Source organism: Mustelus asterias, chromosome 17 (assembly GCF_964213995.1).
Source record: "Mustelus asterias chromosome 17, sMusAst1.hap1.1, whole genome shotgun sequence".
Taxonomy (NCBI): Eukaryota; Metazoa; Chordata; class Chondrichthyes; order Carcharhiniformes; family Triakidae; genus Mustelus; species Mustelus asterias.
In genome coordinates this window covers 7,732,836-7,750,695 of record NC_135817.1, presented here as the reverse complement: position 1 = coordinate 7,750,695, position 17,860 = coordinate 7,732,836, and the positions used below count along the sequence as shown (strand labels likewise).

Genomic DNA, 17,860 nt, shown 5'->3' with positions numbered 1-17,860 from the left:
GCCGACACCTCTCCAGCACCTCCAGGCACAGTGCTGCAGTGGCCAGAGGAGGTACTACAGCACCATGCCTGAATCTATGTCCCAGGACCGTACTCCACGTAAAAACTGGGGATCCTGAGGGCTGGGGATGCCCTTGGGGGTCAGAAGGGTGATCTCAGTGTGAGGGGTCAGACCAGGAGTGAGGGAGAGCCTGAGCTCCCAGGTCCCTGAGAGGACAGTGTCCAAAATCTGAAGGTGCATATAAATTGTGGTGTTTCCCCCACCCCTTGCCGCTGAGATTGAGATTGTTAACTTCTTCTATTTGGTCCAACCAGCACCTGCCAGCCTAAAAATTGATGTGATGTGAAAAGGCCCTCAAGTGTCCCCTCAAGTGTCCCCTCCACCTCACCATGCCCAGCTCAGAACCTGCCGGAGAGGAGCATAAACATTTGGCTTAGGTTTTGGCTTATAAGTGGCATAACACACAAAGTACTAAGCAATGACCATCTCTAACTAGAGAGAATCTAACCACCTCCTTTTGCCATTCAATAGCTTTACATTTACAAAATCCATCATCATCATCTTTTCCATCATCCTTGATTAAAAAAAAAGGAACTCAACCAGTACATAAATGCCACAGCTACTACAGCAGATCAGAGGTCAGGTGTTCAGCAACAAGTGCATCACCTCCTCACTGTTTAACACCTTTCGACCACATACAAAAACACATATCAGATTGCAATGGGATACTCTGCACTTGCCCAATGGGTGTACTCAAGACACTCACCATTATGTAGGATAAAGCAGTCCATTTGATTAGCATCTCAGCCACTCCCTCCCTCACCAGTGCACCGGGGTTGCAACACATACCTGTTTTCACGATGTATAGCAGCAACTTGCCAAGGTTTCTTTAACAGCACCTCCCAAACCTGCAACCTCCACCAGTCTGACTAACAAGGACAGCAGATAGATGGGAACACCATCACCTCCAAGTCACATACCACCCTGACTTGGGACTCTCTTGCTGTTCCCTTATCGTCACTGTGTCAAAATCCTGGATCTCCTCAACTAACAGCAGTGTGGAAGCCCATCACCATCTTCTCAAGGACAGCCAATAAATGCTAGCCTTGCCACTGACGCCCACATATCGTGAATGAATCAAAAAAATGGAAGAAACTGTTTATTTCTGAGGAAATGTGAAACATGCAGATAATAAAATCAGTTTCCAAATGCATTCAGTGATTGAGTAAGAAATAATTAATCCTTTTTATAGGTCTATTGGTGCTCAAGCAAATAAAAACACTTAAGGGATTAAGGTCCCAGTGCAGATACATTGTACATATTAGAGTGGAACCCATTTTTAGTGCACTCAGATGTAATTGAAACTGCATGCCTCAAAACAGCTGTTAAAGAAGTTAATGGAATGGCACAATTCTAGTGAAATTACTACCTAGATGTCAATAGCTTAGCTTCTGGTGCTTAGCAGATGAGGAATAGGGGGATGCATGGCCTTTCACTTCAATGGAAACAGCATCATCAATCATAAAGCATTTTGTTTGAAAGCTGCTGCAAGTGCGGTAGTGATCTCAAATTTGGAAACAAGTTCTTTTTGCACAGGCTTACCTAGAATTTACAGCATGCAGACAGACGTGACACAACATCTCATTATTGGTTAGATGCGAATAAAACCCAAGGAAAAATATTCATACGAACGCTATCACAAGTGCTGAGGTGTGTCACAAAAGCTCCGTTTCCTGCCTGATGTCCTAAATTAAGAATATTCTCACTCCATGAATCACTGATTTGTGTGAAATTACTTGCATCTGTTTTAACTTCTTACACATCTACATATATAATCCAGCTTGACAGGAGAGAGAAGATTGTGAGGGTCCTTGAAGCTCGTTCAGAATTTAATTCAGAAATGTGTATAATCTCATTGAAATTGTATTATATGTGGAGAAACCAGTCACCTGCATCATGCAATGCTGTAGTGTGACAACTTTAATGTTAAAAAGTGTTCCTTGAAAGAATTACCTTCATTTTGTATCACTTAACAAAAAGTTCAGAACACTTTAATGTACTGATGATCTAGAAACGAGAGCACTTCCTCCAAAATAGGAGACACATAGAACAGTACAGCACAGAACAGGCCCTTCGGCCCACGATGTTGTGCCGAGCTTTATCTGAAACCAAGATCAAGCTATCCCACTCCCTATCATCCTGGTGTGCTCCATGTGCCTATCCAATAACCGCTTAAATGTTCCTAAAGTGTCTGACTCCACTATCACCGCAGGCAGTCCATTCCACACCCCAACCACTCTCTGCGTAAAGAACCTACCTCTGATATCCTTTCTGTATCTCCCACCACGAACCCTATAGTTATGCCCCCTTGTAATAGCTCCATCCACCCGAGGAAATAGTCTTTGAACGTTCACTCTATCTATCCCCTTCATCATTTTATAAACCTCTATTAAGTCTCCCCTCAGCCTTCTCCACTCCAGAGAGAACAGCCCTAGCTCCCTCAACCTTTCCTCATAAGACCTACCCTCCAAACCAGGCAGCATCCTGGTAAATCTCCTCTGCACTCTTTCCAGCGCTTCCACATCCTTCTTATAGTGAGGTGACCAGAACTGCACACAATATTCCAAATGTGGTCTCACCAAGGTCCTGTACAGTTGCAGCATAACCCCACGGCTCTTAAACGCCAACCCCCTGTTAATAAAAGCTAACACACTATAGGCCTTCTTCACAGCTCTATCCACTTGAGTGGCAACCTTTAGAGATCTGTGGATATGGACCCCAAGATCTCTCTGTTCCTCCACAGTTTTCAGAACCCTACCTTTGACCCTGTAATCCACATTTAAATTAGTCCTACCAAAATGAATCACCTCACATTTATCAGGGTTAAACTCCATTTGCCATTTTTCAGCCCAGCTTTGCATCCCATCTATGTCTCTTTGCAGCCTACAACAGCCCTCCACCTCATCCACTACTCCACCAATCTTGGTGTCATCAGCAAATTTTCTGATCCACCCTTCAGCCCCCTCCTCTAAGTCATTAATAAAAATCACAAAGAGCAGAGGACCAAGCACTGATCCCTGCGGCACTCCGCTAGCAACCTGCCTCCAATCCGAAAATTTTCCATCGACCACCACCCTCTGTCTTCGATCAGACAGCCAGTTACCTATCCAATCGGCCAACTTTCCCTCTATCCCACACCTCCTCACTTTCATCATAAGCCGACCATGGGGGACCTTATCAAACGCCTTACTAAAATCCATGTATATGACATCAACTGCCCTACCTTCATCAACACATTTAGTTACCTCCTCAAAAAATTCAATCAAATTTGTGAGGCACGACTTGCCCTTCACGAATCCGTGCTGACTATCCTGGATTAATCCGCATCTTTCTAAATGGTCGTAAATCCCATCTCTAAGGACCTTTTCCATCAATTTACCAACCACCGAAGTAAGACTAACCGGTCTATAATTACCAGGGTCATTTCTATTCCCTTTCTTAAACAGAGGAACAACATTCGCCATTCTCCAGTCCTCTGGCACCATCCCCGTGGACAGCGAGGACCCAAAGATCAAAGCCAAAGGCTCTGCAATCTCATCCCTTGCCTCCCAAAGAATCCTAGGATACATTTCATCAGGCCCAGGGGACTTATCGACCTTCAGTTTATTCAAAATTGCCAGGACATCCTCCCTCCGAACATCTATTTCCTCCAGCCTATTAGCCTGTAACACCTTCTCTTCCTCAAAAACATGGCCCCTCTCCTTGGTGAACACTGAAGAAAAGTATTCATTCATCACCTCGCCTATCTCTACTGACTCCATACACAAGTTCCCACTACTGTCCTTGACCGGCCCTAACCTCACCCTGGTCATTCTTTTATTCCTCACATAAGAGTAAAAAGCCTTGGGGTTTTCCTTGATCCGACCCGCCAAGGACTTCTCGTGTCCCCTCCTAGCTCTCCTCAGCCCCTTTTTCAGCTCGTTCCTTGCTAACTTGTAACCCTCAATCGAGCCATCTGAACCTTGTTTCCTCATCCCTACATAAGCTTCCCTCGTCCTTTTCACAAGACATTCCACCTCTTTCGTGAACCATGGTTCCCTCACTCGGCCATTTCCTCCCTGCCTGATAGGGACATACCTATCAAGGACATCCAGTATTTGTTCCTTGAAAAAGTTCCACTTTTCAATAAAACAACCTTTTATTTCTTAAATTCCTATGTCTGCATACACTTGCCAACATTTTCCCTGTGAAATATGCAAACTTTGCAAAATCTCATTAAAATTGTTGTTGGGACTCGGCCCACTATTGCCTTGTTCTGCACAGGGTTCCAAACTTCATTCCAAACTCTGGTAGGTAACTTAAAGTTGAAATGGTTCCATTTCAAGTAGCCAATGGATTGGTTACTTGTCACATACCTGGTGACAAATTCTTTTCGGGGTGTGACCTACGGGTTTAATTTTTAAAAACCCGTTCCAATAGCACTTTTTTTTCCCACATGAAATCCAGAGGTCATGAAGGGCACTATATAAATGCAAGTCATTCTGGGTTTTTTTGTCCAAGCCTGCAGTGAAAGCACTGCAGCAATCTAATTTACATTTTTTGAGCTGCTTGCCTGCATTAACAGTGTCGCATCAGTATAACTAACTCATTGAATTACAATCTGTTCTTAATTTCATGCATTTTATTTCCACGCTACCTTTGCTCCCTTTTCTTTTTGTGTTTACCGAGTGGCTAAATTAACAGATTCAAGGAATTCTCTGGCACCTCCATTCAAATCTGCTTTTATTCATCCTTTGTAATTCCCCTTTCTCAGTAACCATTAACCCTCAACAACAAGTTTGTAGTCAGAGAAATATTCCGAGTTAGATGGTGATCAGCATCATTCTTAAACCATGAAATACTTGCGAAGGTCTATCTTTATTTTCAATGATGTGTTTAGGAGCACACAATGAATTATGAGGCGTACCATCTCATCAATCCCATATCAAAAACAGCAAATGAGATTTGTGCCAACTTTTGCCTGATCTTATTCAAAATCAAAATATCTCCTTCACACCTTGGTGCAATTCTGATCAGCTGGATCCAAGAATACCAAAATAAATTGACAATGTTTCCTGTGCTTTGGTCCAGAGTTCAGTGATTGTGGGATGATTGATGCCAACAGTAATTCATTCCAGATGTTCACTGTCAAATTCCAAAATGAATTATGAAAAATTTAATAGGTAATTTGTCAGACTCCATTGCACAAAATATGGACCCAGAGGTAGTGAATGTGCAGCTACATGTATAAATTCACATGCATCTGAGTGAAAAAGCAGCAATGAACAGAACAAAATTCCTTTTGACAAGAGTACAGAAATACAATGACTTACTGAAGTGCTGAATATTTACAGAATAATGTCAATTTGATTGCAGGGATCCTGATACAATATAGATCATACAATTCGCTCCCGTCTATTCCAAGTGATTTAATTTAAATTGTAACTCTACTCAAGGTGATACTGTCCAAAAGAAAACACAATATCCTTCTGTTGTTTTATTAAAATGGCTAAAATCACCCCACTGAATAATTCAAGTTTTTTCAAAGCAAAGAATAGGCTTCTGAGCAAAGTTAAGGGACCAATAAAGAAAGGAGCTGCATTGAAAAAGCACCTTTCACAACCTTTAGTTATCCCAAGGCACTTTAAAACCAATGACATACTTTCTGAGGCGTGGTCATTGTTGTAATGTGGGGAATCATAGAATCTCTACAATGCAGAAGGCGGCCATTCGATCCTTCAAGTCTGCACTGACTCTCTGACAGAGTATTTTACCCAGGCTCTCACTCCACCCTATCCCCGTAACCCCACACTTTTACCATGGCTAATCCATCTAACCTACACATCTTTGGACATGAAAGGGCAATAAATTTAGCATGACCAATCCACCTAACCTGCACATCTTTGGCCTGTGGGATGAAACCAGAGCACTCGGAGGAAACCCACGCAGACACAGAGAACATGCAACCCACATAGTCACCCAAGGCTGGAATTGAATCCAGGTCCCTGGCATTGTGAGGCAGCAGTGGTAATGTGGTTAATCAATATGAATACGGCAAAGACGCACAAACAAAAATAATGTATGGATCAAATTATCTGTCCTTTTAGTTACGTTGCTAATGGGATAAATGTTGGCCCAAAGACACAAGGAAAACACCCCTTTCCTTCAAAATAGTTGCAAGGGATTTTATAGGTGCACCCAGGAGGGCAGACAGGATCTTTGATTAATGTCTCATCAAAAAGACTGCAGGCCAGATTCTCCCATCCTGCCAGCGGTTGGGATTTTCCGGTCCCGCTGTTGTGAACAGAGCTGAAGCGGGGCGTACGAGACCAGAGAAATCTGACCTGCATCAGTGAAGGTGCAGCACTCTCTCTATACTGCGCTATTCTCGTGTCGGACTTGAACCCACAGCCTTCTACTTCGAGTCAAGAATAGTACCAGTGAATGACAGTTGACCAAAATAGAGTATTACCAGATTGTGCAGACAATGGGTGGGATTTTCCGCATGATGGGAAAATCTGGCAAGCCACCTGAGATGATGCCTGATGCTGGCAGGGTTGGAAAATCCCAACCAACATGTTTGCAAATTTCTCAATAAAGGTGAGTGTACTTTAATAACGGCACTCTAATAAAATGGGTTAGATCTTTAAACTCTAACTTGGTCAATAACCAACATACTAGGGTCGATTTTTGGAGACATAGAACATAGAACAGTACAGAACAGAACAGGCCCTTCGGCCCACAATGTTGTGCCGAGCTTTATCTGAAACCAAGATCAAGCTATCCCACTCCCTATCATCCTGGTGTGCTCCATGTGCCTATCCAATAACCGCTTAAATGTTCCTAAAGTGTCTGACTCCACTATCACTGCAGGCAGTCCATTCCACACCCCAACCACTCTCTGCGTAAAGAACCTACCTCTGATATCCTTCCTGTATCTCCCACCACGAACCCTATAGTTATGCCCCCTTGTAATAGCTCCATCCACCCGAGGAAATAGTCTTTGAACGTTCACTCTATCTATCCCCTTCATCATTTTATAAACCTCTATTAAGTCTCCCCTCAGCCTCCTCCGCTCCAGAGAGAACAGCCCTAGCTCCCTCAACCTTTCCTCATAAGACCTACCCCCAAACCAGGCAGCATCCTGGTAAATCTCCTCTGCACTCTTTCCAGCGATTCCACATCCTTCTTATAGTGAAGTGACCAGAACTGCACACAATATTCCAAATGTGGTCTCACCAAGGTCCTGTACAGTTGCAGCATAACCCCACGGCTCTTAAACTCCAACCCCCTGTTAATAAAAACTAACACACTATAGGCCTTCTTCACAGCTCCATCCACTTGAGTGGCAACATTTAGAGATCTGTGGATATGAACCCCAAGATCTCTCTGTTCCTCCACAGTCTTCAGAACCCTACCTTTGACCCTGTAATCCACATTTAAATTTGTCCTACCAAAATGAATCACCTCACATTTATCAGGGTTAAACTCCATTTGCCATTTTTCAGCCCAGCTTTGCATCCCATCTATGTCTCTTTGCAGCCTACAACAGCCCTCCACCTCATCCACTACTCCACCAATCTTGGTGTCATCAGCAAATTTACTGATCCACCCTTCAGCCCCCTCCTCTAAGTCATTAATAAATGACAGTTCAGATGATGATGTTGGCAGGACACCAGATTGGTTGGCATCGGCAGATCTTATTTAAATTGAGCAAGCACAAGTGGGAAATCTGCATTGGGGCAATCACTGACGGCGGCGGGCCTGTGGCAACATCCTAAAGGGGATTGGGGTTAGGGAAGGATTGGGGTTAGAAGAAGATTGGGGTTGGGGAGCAGCAGATTTAAGCAGAGAAACTTAGTGCACACTCATAGCAGCAAGGTAAATGCAAGCCTATTAAGCTCAAAATTTCCTCGGAGAAATCCAGGACTAAGAAGTGTGAGACTTGCACCACCTATGGTTTGTGAGCATGTTAAGGAAACAGTGATGACAGTGCTGATGGACACTAGAATTATACTAAGCGTCAATGACAATACAAGTTGATCCCTAATTCCTACACTAGGACTGTAAATTCAATTGAACTACTTTCAAAAGTAAACCATTGTATGTAAAGCACTTTGGGAGATCTTGAGACCATCTAAGGTGTGATATAAATACAAGTCTTTCCTTTCAATTGAATATTTTAGTATGGTGTCTTTCTGTTTCCACTCTGAGCGCTAGCTATTAAAATGTTCTGATTCTTAGGCTGATTTTCAACGGTAAGTCAGCAATTATTTTTATCCCACTGGTGCTCCACGTGTGTCTAAAAGAAAATGGGCAACACCAGGATTTAAGTCAGCACTGTTCAGTACTCAATGAGAAGATGTTTTGTTACCTCCGAAGTTGGTATTTCCTTCCAGGTGTAATTTTGTTGTTGCAACCTATTTATGGAGATTCATTTGCAATCTGTAAAACAAGTCTAAAATTCGGCCTGGAATTGAAGCGTAAATAATTTACACTTGGTTGAAATCTCCATTGACGAGTTACAAATCTGTCCTCTCAGCTCACAGCTCAGAGCAAACCAGAAACAGGAAATGACTAATACAGCAGGTTCCATTTTGTCTCATGTTTTATCATCTAACAATTATCACAAAATGAATCTTACAGAGCAAGATAACATTCTGACTCAAAGCCATGCATCCTGGAAAGAAGCATAAACTGCAACGTGAGTCTCGTTCTTTGGGGCGTGAGCTCCTGTAGCCAATGTGGAAGTGAGGGTTTTCAAGTCGACACTATATTTGAGAGCAGCTGGAAAGAAGCTAACCTAAAGTATATAAAGCAGCTTTAACAACAAGTGGGCCAAACTACATTAACTGGATATGTGCTAAACTGAAAAAAAAATTTTTTTTAACACAAAGTATTTCATCTAATAGGAACCACTTTCTTTTGTCTAAATCTACTAATCCATAAAGCCTTTGACATTTATGGCAGAGAAAGGGCTGTTCAGCCTGTACTGTCATTTCAAAATTAATTCCACTGCCTTGATCTCTTCCTATAGTTCTGTATCATCCTCCGATTCAAAATACTTATCTTTTTTCCTCTAAAATAATTTCTGCTTCAGTCACTCAGTGTGACAATTAAAGCAAACTCTGCTCCAAGCACACTATCTCTCAAGAAATTTAGCATAATTAACCTCCGCTTTCTCTATTAGTAACAATTTAAAATGTGGATTCATCAACACTGACTCTCCAATTTGAGGAAATATTCCTTCCTTGCTTACTCCAGGGGCGGCCTGGTGACACAGTAGTTAGCACTGCTGCCTCAGTGCCAGGACCTGGGTTCAATTGGGTATCCGCCTGTGTGGAGGTTGCACGTTCTCCTCGTGTCTGCGTGAGTTTCCTCCGGGTGCTCCAGTTTCCTCCCACAGTCCAAAGATGTGCAGGTTAGGTTGATTGGCCATGCTAAATTGCCCCTTAGTGTCAGGTGGACTAGTAGGGTAAATATGTGGGGTTCTGAGGATAGGGCCTGGGTGGGATTATGGTTGGCGCAGACTTGATGGACCAAATGACCTCCTTCTGTACTGTAGGGATTCCAAGATTCTATGAATATCCTTTATCATTTTAAAACTCTCTATAACATGCTGTCTTAGCTTGTGTTGCTCCAGTAGAAATAGTCCTAATATCTTAAGTCATTCAGAATAGTTATAGTATCCCTAGTTGGTCCAACCCCTGAGTTAAGATATAATATGTATAAATACATTACTAAAGAGTACAGAGGCCTTCATTTACAAGCTACTTTTGAATTTTGCAGCACAACTGTTGTCAATTTCCAATAATTAGCAACTATCTGAAGAATAAATTAAATCAATAATGATCATCAATAATAGTCCAGATATTTTGTGTAATATAGCCTGAAATGTATTATGTGTGTTATGGGCTGGTTCACAAAATGAACCTGGGGGATCATTGTTTCTACTGTTCCTCATCTCTGAACTGTTTTAATATTTCCTATAATAGTTCTCCCCACAAATTCCCCAAATCACTACTTCTCCTTTTCAAGTTGCCAGTCTACAAATGAATTATTATCGTGCAAGCATTTACAAGTTAATACATTTATCAAGGAAGAATTACATTTTTCAGGAAACCTTGTTACCTAATAGTTATCTGCAAAATCTTCCTTAGCCATTTCTGTCATACACTTGAATCCCTTGGTTTTCAACCAATGTTAAACAGATGGGTGGCCGGACCGCCTTGATAGTACTGTTTCTCTTTCACCTTAGTTAAACACTGAAACTGAGGTGATTTTAATTTTCAAATTTGAACATGCACTGACTGAGAGAGCAAGCACATCCGTGGACTTTAATAAAATACTTCCACAATTTTGAAGTTGGATTTCATCAGTGGAAACTATGGAAAACAAGCTGGTTTCAGATGAAACGTTAGGTTGAAGTGCAGCTTTGGCCTTGTTATTTGGGCACTGAGAGCTAGCCAATAGAGATTATCTACACCAATCAGGCTTGAGAATCCATCAGGCTATCTCTTCAGGGTGAGTTTCACTGACTTCCAGTTAACTTGGAAACAAAGTTGGCCTTTTAATATTGACTTCCATTTGCTATGCCAAATTAAAGACAGAATAAAGAGAGTGGAAGTTTGTTCCAGTGCCAGTCAATTGAGTTAAAATGAATCATTGTTATACAAGCTTTTAAATGAAGGAGTTAGTACATTTATCAAGAAGGAACAAAGTTTTCCAAGGAAATAAATGATAGTAGCCAATAGTTAGCTTTGTGTACAAAATACTTCAAAAGCCATTGACACATAATGCTTGAATTCCTTGGTTTTCAGTCAGACTGGTTATTGGCTGGACCACTTTCACAGTACTCTTTCACCTTAGTAAAAGCCGCTTACTATTCCCCAAGGTCATCATGGAGAGTAGAAATAACTCCAAACTTACCTTCACTGCCGGCCCCCACCTCAGCTGTCCATCCATCCCCATTCTCACATCAAATCCAAATTCAAGGGACTAATGGACTTCATGTCCAAAACTGTGCCTCTGTATGTATACCTGCTATTGATTCACCTGACTCACTCAACTACCCCTTCAACTCCTATTTACTCAACTGAGCTTTCTCCCATTGCATTTTTTGATATTTCTCCCACATCCACCCTGTTTCTTCCCTTCAGCCCTATAAACATCCATCTCATGAATGATGCCAATCTCACCAACCCTCTCTTAGCACAACTCTATATCAATTTCATTTCTTCAACGCTATATGAGTGGACATTATTAATCTGTCTCTGTCCTCCAGCACTGTCTCCACCTCCTTCATAACCATCTTTATCAGGCCCTGTCTCAAGCAGCCCACCTTCAATCCACTAGTTTCTCTAAGTACCACCTATCTAAGGCTTGCCTTTCTTTCATTTCGGCTGGAATGTATCTTGACTTCACAAATTGGCTTGCATCTCTTCCACTACATGTTGTTCAGAACCTTTCAATCTGGCTTTCACACACAACACAATACAGAGACCACATCAAATTCAGTAATCCGTCACACTGCTGTCTCCAAGCTCCACTGGCACCCCCAGGATCCAGTGATGTTGACTTTAAAGTTATTATCCTCACTTTCCAACTCCTCCATGGCCATGCCACACCCTGTTTCAGTGGTCTCCTCTTGTAAAGCTTTCTCAAATGCAGCACACACTCCTACTACGCTGGGCTTCTGTTTGTACAGTAAGAACACAACACCAGGTTAAAGTCCAACAGGTTTATTTGGTAGCAAATACCATAAGCTTTTGGAGCACTGCTCCTTCGTCAGATGGAGTGGAAATGCGCTCTCAAACAGTGCACAGACACAAAATCAAGTTACAGAATACTGATTAGAATGCGAATCCCTACAGCCAGCCAGGTCTTAAAGGTACAGATAATGTGGGTGGAGGGAGCATTAAACACAGGTTAAAGTGATGTGTATTGTCTCCAGACAGAGCAGCCATCTGACGAAGGAGCAGCGCTCCGAAAGCTTATGGTATTTGCTACCAAATAAACCTGTTGGACTTTAATCTGGTGTTGTGAGACTTCTTACTGTGTTCACCCCAGTCCAACGCCGGCATCTCCACTTCTGTTTGTAGCCAATGCTCCTAACATCAACTTCTTCCACTTCTCCCTTTCATAAACCTTCCCAAAATCCGACTTGTTGATTCACTGCCCCAATCCCATTCAATTTTCCTCTCTCCTTCACTGCCCAGTAATCCACTCATTTGTCTTCCTCAACTGAAAGAAAGCACTTTGAGGCATTGCACTATGCAACCAGCACCAGAGAAACACAAGTAATAGTTTTGAAAACAGTGCAATGGCACAGCCTGTGGAGCGCTGTACCTGAGGGAGATGATGCGGGATATGGGTTTGTACCCACATGGGCTACCTTCCGATCTCAGTAATGTCACTGTGGGGAAATACCAAGCAGAGGCTGGGGATTATCCGAGCACCAGTCATCTGCAGCCACTCAGAATATCACTTCTCACCGGCTGCTTATAAGGCAGTTGAAGCAGTAGTTTAGAAACAGATCCCCACCCTGTTGCAAACAGAATTAAACTTTAAAAATTCACTTCGAAAGAATTCAGAGAAATTTTTTTTTAAAGCTTACATAATACTGTCTATATCTCATCATCTTGTTACTTAAACCAACTTACATTTCCTGCAGATTCTCTGTATTTTATATATGGTTTTGATTTCACTTTTTCCTACCTCTGATTCCCATGTATGGTTATCAGCAGCTTCACACCCCAGCCAAAGACTCTCAATCTATTCGTTTGTCAACTATAATGGGGGGTGGAGTAGTCAAACCTGGAAGATAATATTCTCATAACGTACCTACAAATATTTCCTCAGACACAAGCTACATATACATAGTATGCCATGCTTTTGCAATGTCTAACTTTTTCTTCCTTAATCTTTGATTTCTCAACTTCCCTTAGCACAGCTACACTTCTGCTTGCCTGATCAGTTCTTCCTAATGTTGCACTGTCAATTAAATATAAGGGTGCAGGGGGAGCATTTAATAAAGTACCTAGTTTGGCTTGCTTGTGCAAGTTTTGAATGTTTCTGCGTTTTCACTGCTCACGCCGCAAATTATCAAGTGAGTTAAAAATAGGTAACTCTTTGGGGAAAAAAGAACAAGTCGTATCAAACTAAGACTTCTAAGTAAATTTTGAAAATTTTAAGAAGGATTAATCCATTGAGTTCAAATATTCCATCTCTGACTCATACAGACACAAGTCCAAGGATAAATTATAATGTTGTATTACAATAATGATTTTACAGCATAATTCTGATGCAGTATTTTTTTTAAAAACAGATTTTAGGACAAATTAAAAATAAGAATACTTTCATATCTGCAACCTGTCAAATACAAATTAAAATTATTACGTATTATATAGCACAAAAATAAACAGGTCTGTTACATTCAGCCACTGAATTGTTTAGAGGTTCTGTATAACATTTTTGATTTCCACTGATAAAGAATAAGTTAAAGTAAATTCAATCAGATTCCCAATTCATTAGGCAATCTGGGCCTAAAACAGACACAAGAGAGTGCCCTTAAAATAACAGTTCTATTTTAAATCAGAAGGCAATACTATTCTTAAATCTAATAAGATTCAAGAAAGGAAGAACAAGGTGCATTAACAGCAACTAGCTCTGCACGAATAGCACATTGTATTCTGTGGCCCAATATCACGCAGAGTAATCTTGACAAGTACTGACAAAGCTGCATAATTGACCATGCCGAACACATTCTGCAAATTGAGCAAACTAACAAATACTGCATTCTGTAATGCTCAATGATTCCCTTCCAAAAAATTGCAAAGTGACAGTTGAAGGTGGGACAATTGTATACTCACAGTCTGACTATCAATATGCCTGCCTGGTACACAGTCTAACCACAGGCTTCCTGCATTTTTGATTAAAGATATAATCACATGCTTACAACACTGACTGTGCTCAATTCACATTGACTGCTCAATTCTAGTGCAGCACACCACAACTCAACTTTGGTTCCTTTGCATTAAAAAAAAAACAAATTTCTTGTAGCAAAGATGTACAATTCCAACTCCCGTCGTTACCTTAAGAAAGCAGAGTGATTTTTTAAAACTCTATCCTTGTCTTAAAGGAGTCCTCACTTTCTTCTGTCAGAAGAGAACATATGCACTGTATGAACTATAGATGCATAAGAGGAAGGAAGTGATGCGAGTGGCGGTAACATGTCATCCGAGGATGCGAGATTTGCCTTTATAAGGCAATTGAGTAGTAGATATAGTTATCACATGAATCAACTTATGGCCAGTTTTCAGCCTTCATTCATTACCACCCGTTCAATCACTCTCCAAAAAGCCTTCATGCTATCATTTCTTAGAATCTAACCATTTCAATCCCCAGCATCAAATAATGTTGCATTAATTTAAAATGGGGGGGAAAAAATTACCTTAGTGATAGGAAAATATCACAACACCAGAATAAAATAACTAACAATCTCAGCAGTCTAGAAGCAAGTTAACGCTGGTTGTTCCACAATCTGTGCTCATTGCTTTAGGACGTGTGTGGTTCATACTTTACTCGTTACGCCTTACCATTTTCTGCAATTAAAATTGATTTCCTTTTTTAAATTATAATGTAATGTGAGGATGAATGTTATTTTTATAAATATTTTTGGGGACTATTGTGTTATTCTGTAAAAAGGCTGTGGGTCTGAGAGTGTAAATTATGTAATTAAACTGGAAAAAGGTTAACAGAGACAGCTTGTCTGGGAGATTTGAGAGATGAAAGGAGTAGAGGTGTGAAATGCATACATTTGTAATGAAGCTATGATCAAGTGGATTTATAAGTAAATAAGCAGAGGTTAAAAATTTCTTTAGAGATAGAGAGGGACTTGTTTTTTCAGCTTTTGAATTTCAAAGGGGAGTAACGCTTTTACAAATTACAAAAGTTTCATAAATAAACAAGGTTATTAAATTTCATTTGACCGGAAAGGGGAGGCAATAGAAAAAACATTAAAGAGTTTTATATTTTGGAAAGCTCAGAGGGATGCTGAGGACAACGGAGTCAAAGGTGAAAGGGAAAACAAATTTTTCAGGAAATGTGTTGGCTAGGTGGGGAAGACCTCATTGGAACACCTCTGTGCTGACAGAAGGTGCAAAGTTTGAATCAGCTATCCAGTCAAGCCAGATGAGTCTTTGTTGCAGAAAGTTTTCTTGTTTCTGAAGTTTCTTGGATTTCCACAGCAAAGTGGAAGTGAGTTTGAGAGGTCTTGTGGTATCTATTCATTACAGTGACAGCAGTTTTGCCTTGGGTAATATTACTGGATTTTGACAGTTAAATGTCTGTAAGAAAGTATTAATTGGAAGGTGTTTACTTGTTGGTTGGACAAAGTATATTTTGGGGGGAATATTTTGTAAGAATATTTTAACTGTGTAACTGTAATCTTCTAGTTTAAGTTGTCTTTTCTTCTTGTTAATAAATCTTTTACTTATTATTTAAAATCCTAAAAGTGTTGCTAGAATTCTTTGCTGGGGAGATCAGTAGATTTCTTCTCATTTTCAGAACACAAACAAAGGCTTATGGTCAGTAAGCCAAGTTTCCCTCTGGGATTTGGTTTGTTTAGCAATTAACATCTGCTGTGGTCATAACAAATGCAAGAATTCAAGCCAACTGATAAACAGTTAACCTGTATTATAAAAGATCTTTTGCAATTAAACTTCTCATACTTATAAATCTTACATCCGTGGACTCTTACTGTCAAATTTTCCCATTCTAAATTCCTATGTCCATCCTTATATCAGAAACTGCCTATACAATTGTGTGCAATTACGCACTGCCACCAGGAGGAACTACATTTAGACCACTGACAGAAAAGTGTGGTTACAGAGTGACAAGTTTACATAGGTGATTTTAACTGGAAATGTGGCCAAAGGGCTTATAACCGAACTTTAAAAATAACGGCAGAATGTGTGACTTTAAAATAGAGGCTGAATTACTTTTGTACACTCGCATAAAAATCATAGAATCCCTACAGTGCAGAAGAAGGCCATGCGACCCATTGAGCCTGCACCGACAACAATCGCACCTAGGCCCTATCCCCATTACCCCACTTTGATCCCTTTTCTCTTAACCCAGCCTCACTTGAAGACTGCACTGTGCAGTGAGATAGGAGATTGACAAGTTTAGCATTTTTGTTGAGGTGCGTGACCTGAACAAATATTTTATAGCATCGTGGATTTATGAAGTGGAAAAGTTAGGACCAGAGAGAGTCAGTCACGTTTGCAGAGAGATAAACTCACTTCTCCAATGTAAAGAAGAACTCCTGTGCTGATCTAGGCCTTGCAATATGCTGTGCAAATGTTAATGTACTCGTTTACATGAAGCTTTCTCATCAGTTATTTCAATGACAGCATTAACCAACTTATCAACAAATGAAGACTGACATGGTTTCAGAGAGGACAATTGCTGCCTGACCAGCCTCTTATTTAATAGAGTGGCATTGCAAGTGGATATTGGAATTCTTTCTTGGGATATGGGCATCACTGGTAAGGTCGGCATTGTTTTGTCCATTTCTATTTGCCCTTCAGAAGATAGTGCTGCCCTTTCAGCTTAAACTGCAGCAATCTATGTGATGAATATTCCCAAAGTGTTGTTTGGAAGGAAGTTCCAGAATTTTTACCCAGTGTTGAAGGATTGGCGATGCATTTCAAAATCACAGAGGTGTGCGAATTGGAGGTGATGGTGTTCCTGTAACTTGCTCCTCCTACACCCTCCTTTGAGGTGGTGGAGGTTGCAGGTTTGGGTTGTGTTTCTCAAGAAGCCAAGGCAACTTGCTGCAACCAACGGAGGAGGTTATGGACCATCAGGCCACAATACAATTATTGAGCAGTTGCAGTATGCCCATGGCAGAGGAGTGGATATTTCAGATGGTGAATGGGAAGCCAATCAAATGAATGATATCAAACTTCTTTGGTTGTTGGAGCTGCACTCATCCAAGCAAGAGAGCATTCCAGCACAATCTTGAATTATGCCTTGTAGATATTGAAGAAACAGCAGAGAATCAATTTAAGTGACTCACACTTAATAGCCAGCCTCTGACCTGCTCTATTCACTACAACATTTATGTTGCTGGTGCAGTTGGGTTTCTACTCAATGCTGACTCTGAAATGTTGATAATGGCGGAAGCTGGTAATAGTAATGCCAATGAATAGTCACATGGAGGTGGTTAGACTTTCTCTTGTTGGAGATGATTGTTGTCTGGCACTTGTCTGATGTAAATGTTACTTGCCGCTAGTCAGCTGAAGCTTTGCTGCATATGGGTACAAACAACATTATTATCTGATTCTGAGTAATTGTGAATGGAACTGAACACAGTGCAATCATCAGTGAACATTCTCACTTCTGACCTTGTGATGGAGGAAAGGGCATTGATAAAGCAGCTGAAATGGTTGGGGCCAAGATGCTGCTCTAAGATTCAGATACACTGCAACAATTCTTCAAAACCTTCTGCTGAAGTTCCACATGAAAGGTTGGTCCACTAACTTCGGGCACAAGTCTTTGTTAAGACTTGATATCAATTGGCTGAAAAAGAGGGAGCAGCAGGCACTGAGTAAGGGTATACTGCTTTACTGGGGAGATATGTACAGTATAACAGATAACAAGGACTGGAGCAACTATAGTTAATAACTTATGAAATTGTCCTGTGTTCATAACACAATCCATGCTGGTCTGATTTAGGACGGGAAGCAGGTGCAATCAAGTCGCAGAATTTTGGCAAATGAAATTCAATATGGGCGTTGTACAAAGAATAAAAATG

At 40.9% G+C, this 17,860-nt stretch overlaps 1 protein-coding gene across 5 annotated transcripts in view; it reads right to left on the bottom strand.

Moving 5' to 3' along the window:
• lcp1 (lymphocyte cytosolic protein 1 (L-plastin)) overlaps window positions 1-17,860 on the bottom strand; it is a 70,650-nt gene that overhangs the window by 44,588 nt on the left and 8,202 nt on the right. Inside the window, exon 1 of one of the 5 annotated variants that reach the window (XM_078232227.1) lies at window positions 14,133-14,248. The exons of 1 other annotated variant lie outside the window; for it this stretch is intronic. The gene's annotated coding sequence lies outside the window, so the exon portion shown is untranslated. Of the gene's footprint in view, window positions 1-12,387; window positions 12,584-12,756; window positions 12,885-13,910; window positions 13,943-14,132; window positions 14,249-17,860 lie in introns of those variants that run through there. 3 more of the 5 variants (XM_078232229.1, XM_078232231.1, XM_078232228.1) reach the window with 3 other exon arrangements.